This window comes from Austrofundulus limnaeus, unplaced genomic scaffold, assembly GCF_001266775.1.
Source record: "Austrofundulus limnaeus strain Quisiro unplaced genomic scaffold, Austrofundulus_limnaeus-1.0 Scaffold10, whole genome shotgun sequence".
Classification (NCBI taxonomy): domain Eukaryota; kingdom Metazoa; phylum Chordata; class Actinopteri; order Cyprinodontiformes; family Rivulidae; genus Austrofundulus; species Austrofundulus limnaeus.
The window spans coordinates 3,407,652-3,415,319 of NW_013952412.1; the positions used below are offsets into that span (position 1 = coordinate 3,407,652).

A 7,668-nucleotide genomic window follows, 5' to 3' on the forward strand; every position below is an offset into this window, starting at 1 on the left:
GTCAAAAAGCCTGTGTTTTTAGGGTTATTAAAAAAGTTTGTGTACTCAGACCAGTAATTTTTGGGGTCAGAAGTTTTTGCCATGGATGTTTTGTGGGTCACAAAATAAAAAGTTTGGGAACCACTGTTTTAGACCACTATTCTTTACAAAACATCTCTAGTTCATTCAGGTTTGATGGTTTCACCACAGACAGCTCTCTTTAAGTGACACCAAAGATTTTCAATAATATTCAGGTCTGGGGACTGAGATGGCCATTCCTGAACATTGTACTTGTTCCTCTGCATGAAAGCCTTTGTAGATTTTGAGCAGTGTTTAGGGTGGTTGCCTTGTTGGAAGATCCAGCCCCGGCTTCAGCAGCTTCAGCTTTGTCACTGATTCCTGGACATTGGTCTCCAGAATCTGCTGATATTGGTTGGAATCCATGCGTCCCTCAACTTTAACAAGATTCCCAGTCCCTGTACTGGCCACACAGCCCCACAGCATGATGGAATCACCCCCACATTTTACTGTAGGTAGCAGGTGCTTTTCTTGGAGTGCTGTGTTCTTTTTCCCTCTATGCATAATGGTCCTTGTTCTGCCTAAATAACTCTATTTTAGTTTCATCAGTCCACAGCACCTTACTCCAAAATGAAGCTGGCTTGTCCAAATGTGTTTTAACATACCTCAAGCGCCTCTGTTTGTGATGTGGGCAGAGAAAAGGCTTCCTCTGCATCATTCTTCCATACAGCATCTCCTTGTGTAAAGTGCTGAATAGTTGAACGATGCACAGTGACTCCATCAGCAGCAAGATGATGTTGAAGGTCTTTGGTGCTGGTCTGTGGGTTGACTCTGACTGTTCTCAACAGCCTTCGCTTCGGTTTATTCCAGATTTTTTCTTGGTCTGCCACTTTGAGCCTTGACCTGAACTGTGCCTGTGGTCCTCCATTTTCTCACAATGTTTCTCACAGTGGAGACTGAAAGCTGAAATCTCTGGTAGCTTTCTGTATCCTTCCCCTAAAACCATGACGGTGAACAATCTTTGTTTTCAGCTCATTTGAAAGTTGTTTTGAGACTCCCATGATGCGACTCTTCAGAGAAGATTCAAATAGAAGAAAAACCTGCAATTGTCCCCCTTAAATGCCCTTTCTCATAATTGGAGTCCCTTTTGTATGGAGGCCGAGGGTCACTGAACTTACCAAACCGAATTTAAGTTCCAATAATTAGTTCTAAAGGTTTTGAAATCAATAAAATGGCAACGGTGCCCAAATTTATGCACCTGCCTAATTTTGTTTAACCAATTATTGCACACTTTCTGTAAATCATATCAACTTCATTTCACTTCTCAAATATCACTGTGTTTGTCCCCTATATGATATATTTAACTGATTTTTTTGTCCAAACAATCAATGATTTATAAAGGTAAATCAGGAAAATTAACAAGGTTGCCCAAACTTTTTCATATGACTGTATATGTTGATATGCCGCTTAAAGCTTTACTCCAATAGAAGTGTAAACTAGTATATACAGGGGTGTAGTTAAGACTGTGTTTGAGTTTTTGATCACATCCCCAGGCGACTCGGTATTTTACATTTATCAATGATATGGTGCATGAAGAAAAGCTCTGATMTCTCCCAAAGGCAGTAACACACATTTTTTTTCTGTGCTCATTTACACATCTTGTGCATGCATTCAAATATGCACAACATAATTCGCAAAAGAGAATTGCCTGAGGTCAGGCTGATGAGTTCAAACTTATTGGTTTTAGATGTTAAAAAGAGGGCAGCTAACAAAAACATGAACGCCTGAAGGAGAATATCTTTTTTTAGTGTTGTTAGTGGAGGTCTCCCTTTTACTGTATTTTACCTGAATATACTACAGTAGCACATAACTTTAACACCTTTGACATGTGAGGTTAATTAAATAAATACATCCTATTAACACAATCTCATCTATTAACATCTCTCTTCTGGTAGTTGAGCTGATGTAGCTTAGCAGGTGTACAATGATGGCTATCTGCAAAGTTTAGCTCAGTTAAAAGAAAAAAAAAATTGGTTACTTTTTCTCCATTAACAAAAGTGTCATTCGGCTTAAAAAAAAAGTCAAAACTATGTCTAAATTCGTGATTTTAAGATATTTCTTTTATGCACGATGTCTGTATGAGTGACGGAAAAGAAATAAATGACAATTATCTTAACAAAGAAAAATAGTAATCACAGACATCTTACTGTTTTAAACAACAATCAAAGCTATTTAAATACAGATGTCAAAGTTAAATGGGTGATTTAGTGCATTAATAAGTGTCACAGACATAAAAAACAGATGTCAAACATTTAACACAAGCACAACATGAAGTCTCATTTTTACAGAGTGAATTACATCTACAGTTAGAAATGTATTAAAGCATTTGAGGTTTACCAAACTGCTTTCAAACCTAACTTGAACTTCTTTCTGTGGCAGAGTGGTTAGGGGAGTCGTCCTGGAACCGGAAAGTCATCGGTTCGATCCCCCGTTCCAACTGCCTCAGTTGTTGTGTCCTTGGGCAAGACACTTCACCCCTAATGTCTCTGATGTGTGTCTCATCAGTGTCTGAATGTGATTGGCACTGATTAGTCTTCATGGATGATTGTTCATGTTAGCTTTGTAGGAGATCTGGTAGAGTGCTGGGTGAAAGGGTAAATGAGGGCACAGATTGTAGTGTGAAGCACTTTGAGTGTCCTGGTTGGGTAGAAAGGCGCTATATAAGTACAGTCCAGTTACCATTTACTTCTGTCACTCTTTCCAAGACAGAAAAAAGGCAGGTTTTTGTAAAGGCTGTGGCAGCTGCAGGAACGCACCTTTGCTGCTTAACTGGACTTGACTTGCAGATGACTTGATGATTATCTGRTGATTCACATTTGTGAATCACCAGATAGTGTTAAGAAGATCTCATCATGCACCTTTGTCATTTAACTGTTTTTACTCGTGATTATTATGACCCCCCGCACGCGAAGCGTAAGCGAGAGTCATATTGTTTTCGTACTGTTTATTTTTTATTTTTGTCAGTGATTTTTGGTCAGCCGTAGCCCAGAAACGGCTGCACCAATCAACGTGAAATTTGGCAGGGCTGTAGATGAGTCCRACCTATATTGCATCAGCCATGGTTTTATGATAGGCCCCATATTTGAGGAGGGGGCTCCTTTCAAAGAGGGGGTGTCAGGACATGCAAAAATACTTATAACTCAGAAACTGTTCAACATTAAAGCTTCAGATTTCTTTTGTTGTTTAGCTCTGATGAAGCTCTATCCAGTGTTGTGGATTTTTTTTTCAAATCTCACAGTATTTTAAAAACTCAGCTTCAAATATATTTTATATCTTAGAGCCTGTAGGATGTAAAAAYTCTGAAAATTATGGATTTCTGAGGGTGATGATGCAGGTAAACACCCAGCATGGATGACATGTACATGGTACTGGTAAATGGTACTGAACTTATAGAGCGCTTTTCAAGTCCCTCCGGACCCCCAAAGCACTTTACACTAACAGACATTCACCCATTCACACTCACATTCAAACACTGATGATGGCAAACTACACTGTAGCCACAGCTGCCCAGGGGCACACTGACAGAGGCGAGGCTGCCAGGCACCGGTGCCACCGGACCCTCTGACCACCATCAGTAGGCAAGGTGGGTAAAGTGTCTTGCCCAAGGACACAACGACTGAGACGGCTGGACGGGGGATCAAACCAGCGACCTTCCGGTTCCAGAACAACTCTCCTAACCACTCCGCCACAGCCRCCCATACCTGCCAAGCTTTATAAAAAAAGAAATTAAATGTTAAAAAAAGTTGAACTTTACATGTGCAGCTAACAGCCACAGTCAGCCTGGAGCTGCCAGCAGACTGCCCTCCCAACCCTCTTTAAATGGAAGTAGCCAAAGTTTGTTCAACACATCGCTGCCTTTATTGTTAATTGCATTTTAAACAATATGCTGCTAAAGTTGTTAGACTGGGAGGGATTTGGGACAAGTTATTAAAGACAGTGTCAAATTGTTTAGTTGTTAACTTATATTGTCAAATTTTTATATCTTGTTAAAAAATGTAATAATAAAAGCAACAAAATGTTGATTTACCTCTTTGCCCTAACTCTTTTGACATGAGTCGTAAAGCACTCAGTGGACCAGATCTTAGTGAACTGTCTTCGGAGAAATAAATAAATAAATAAATAAATAAAATTTAATAAAGTGGTTCATGCATCCATATTTGAAGACCCATCTCACCAGTGAAATTATTGCTGTACTTGCTTATCTGTAATCATTCAAAAAAAAAAAAAAAAGAGGAAATGCTTAAGGGAGCCCTTAAGCTTTTTATAGCTTTGAACAATAATGAGAACTTTAGTTTTCCAGCAGTGGAGTCAAAGATGAAAATATAGTTTTTCACATTCACTTGGGCATTAGAGCTAAATTAAAACAAAGAACAATAAAGTCAAGGTTAACTTTAAGTCTTGAACAAGTCTTTGAACAACTCATCTTTGCACTGTTTCTCCCAACGGTAAAATAATGGCACTACTGAAGAGATTGTATAGTCTTTGCACAATATATAATCATTATAAAGAAGCAGACTGATGGTAATGAGTTTTATCTGTCTAGAGAATCAAGTGCTTATGAATCATAATCTAAAATACTGCCTGTAACAGCCCATTGCCTACATTAAAGAATGTCCTAATAGACATACACAGTTAAAAAAATGTTTTATATGCTTAAAATGGTCTTTTTAGGAATAGTTCTCTCACCAATTTATTGAATATAACTCCACAAACAGTGAACTTAAGGTAAGCTCATTAAAAGTAAATACTGTAAAGGAAACCTCTTTAACATTATGAAATAGCTGAATAATAATAATAATAATAATAATAATAATAATAATAATAATAATAATAATAATAATAATAATAAAGCAGCGTCAGCACAACTTATTTTGTTCCCTCACAGTAACATTAGCTCCCTCCTGAGGATGTGTCATAATTATAGAGAGGCTGAAAGATTGTGATTAAAGAGCTTTACTCTCCAGACAATGACCTAGAACTCTAATGAATCCTCAGTGTGAGAGTGTGATTTATAATCAAGTTTTTCCTTTTTTTTTCCAGGATAGTCAGGGTGCACGACTACTTGAAATTAAAATTACGAGAAGAAACAGTATCGCTGCTAAACGACTAACAGGGGAAACCTTGTGTTATGTTGTTTTTAATTAATAAAAATATCGCCCCTTAATCACACTCAATTTCAGTACCTTTGTTTTCCTGAAAACACTTGATGAATGCTCCGCTGTAGACTTTAGCTCTTAGGTGGATTGGCCTTTGAGCATGACAAGGTGGGGGAAGAAGAGTAAAAAAAAAAGGCAGAGTTGCTAGGAAGTGAGAAGAAGAGAGACGACGAAAGCAAATGATCTATCTACACTTCACACATTTCCCTCCTTATCCTGTGAGCACCTGAAGAGCACCTCAACAGCTCTTACCTGAAACAAGTAACTTGATTACAAGCACACACAAATGTACACACACACATACACCAACACTGACATTTCCTCTTCTCTTTGCATCACACATTGTTTCTGCATCAACATTCTACTCTCAATGGCAAAATTTCCACCTCTTTTAAATAAATAATAAAAAACAACCATATGACTAAATACTGTATGCTGTTTTGCTGTGTTGTAAAATTTTATCTCAGTAGCTTATTTTTATAAAATATAAAACAGTAGTAATTGGTTAGAAACATTTTTAGTTTATGTTATATTACAACATTTTATGAGTTGCTTAATTCAGTTTCTTTATTTTATTTTATTTTATTTTACATTGATTTGACTGGAAGTCAGCTGAAGTGAACCCACAAGGGATCACCTCCTTTCTATCAACAAACCAACCTGACAAGCTGGCAGACAACTATCCATTATTTTTTCTCATAGTGAATTTCTTTCTTCAGTTGAAACATGCTAAGAAAAGATAATACACAATACATTTATAATACAAAAAAATAAAACAAACATACTGTATATGATGTTTTCTGAAGTGTTACGTCAAATTATTTGCAACAGAACTTCTAAATAAGGTCTGTAGTTACCAACTACAATTTTTTCATCTTCATTCTCTTATTCTATGTCAGACTCTGGCTCCAACATGTACAGCTGGAGGGTCAAGTCTTCTGTTGACATCTTTTAATTTGTAAATAAAACCTTTCTGTACAGCTATATAGTTTTAAATTCAAGTATCAAAAACAAAAAAACAAGGTTTACCTGGTCTAGAGTGTCTGTTAAAAAACAATGATTAAAACAAGTAATATAGAATAAAACACAATTATGTTACTAACAAAGTTTTTTGAGTTTAAATTGTGTGGGCATGACATAATAAGGCTTTAAACAGTGACAACAAATAATACTTGAAAATGCAGACAATGAATGAAATGCAGGCAATGGGTAAACCAGACAGTGGTTGAAAATACAGGCATTGTTCAAAGCTCTCTTTAACAAAAGGCTCCAAAATAAATTAGGTCTGGCAATTTCAGATCAGCCTGAAGGGCGTTCCATGTCGAGAGGGCAGCAAAGCTGAACACTCTTTTCCTTAATTCAAATCTGACAATATTAGGAGCATAAAGCATAGTGGCTGTTAATTTGTTGTAAAAGAAAAAGAAAAAAGGGAATGATGCGATGGAGCTAAACCCAGTAGGGCCTTGTATATTCTAAATGTAAACATTTATTTAATGTGTTAACTCGGGTGGGGACCCATGTCATATGACGTTCCAGAGAGAAACTTATCAAAAGTAAAAGAAGTGACGTGTTGAAATTTCAGAGGAAACCTTAGCAAACAAACACAGGTGTTTATGCATTAGATCCAGTTTTACCAAGGAGTTCTGTGATATTAATGTCACCTGTGAATACACTATATTCTGCCAGATCATGCTTTGATATGCCATTTATACCGTGAGGCAAACACACCCTCTACCCCTACAAGGTTAAAGATTTATTGCCATGAAGTGATGTCCATGCAATATTGATAAAAAATGCTTCCTCCTATCAGAGTTCTGGTGGACAGATGACTCAGGCAGATAAAGGCGAGCATATCCACACATATTACTTATAGATCATAAACTGTAGCCTTTCAGGCACAAAAGGGAAGCTTGGCGTTTCTTGTGTCCTGCAAAAATCGGGTCTTTTAACTTACTGGTTTGGATGTGTTTGTGGACATTTTGTATCTTCCTTTTTTCCCCTTTTTAATGTCCATATAAATGCCACAGGTTCTTTGAAAACACTTTAGTTATCTATTCAGCAAGTAAGAGTGTGAAATACAAGTAATAATTTTTATATTTTTGTGCAAAATTATTGTGCTGTCTCATAATCTAATAAATTATTGCCCACAAAATAATGATTGACAGTACAACAACACATAAGAATAAACTGAAAAGCTAAATGCTTTTTTATTACATACAAATAATTTTGTTCAGCAGGGGCCCAATATGTACTGTATTCCAGCTCTTACTAAACGTTTGATGGTTTAATCTCTGTCTTTCCAAGTTCACCTGCTGAGGTAGCCTCAGGAAATATGCTTTGGATAAAAGCATCAGCTTAATAAGTACATGTAAAGCCTGTTCGGTATTTTCAACCTAGGAACTCAGAGAAAATACAACAACCCACCCGAACATAAAACAATTGACAACCAGAGACC

General features: G+C 36.9%; 1 protein-coding gene across 1 annotated transcript in view; it reads left to right on the forward strand.

Moving 5' to 3' along the window:
- LOC106513169 (CUB and sushi domain-containing protein 1) overlaps positions 1 to 7,668 on the forward strand; it is a gene marked incomplete in the record, with an annotated part of 415,244 nt that overhangs the window by 254,358 nt on the left and 153,218 nt on the right.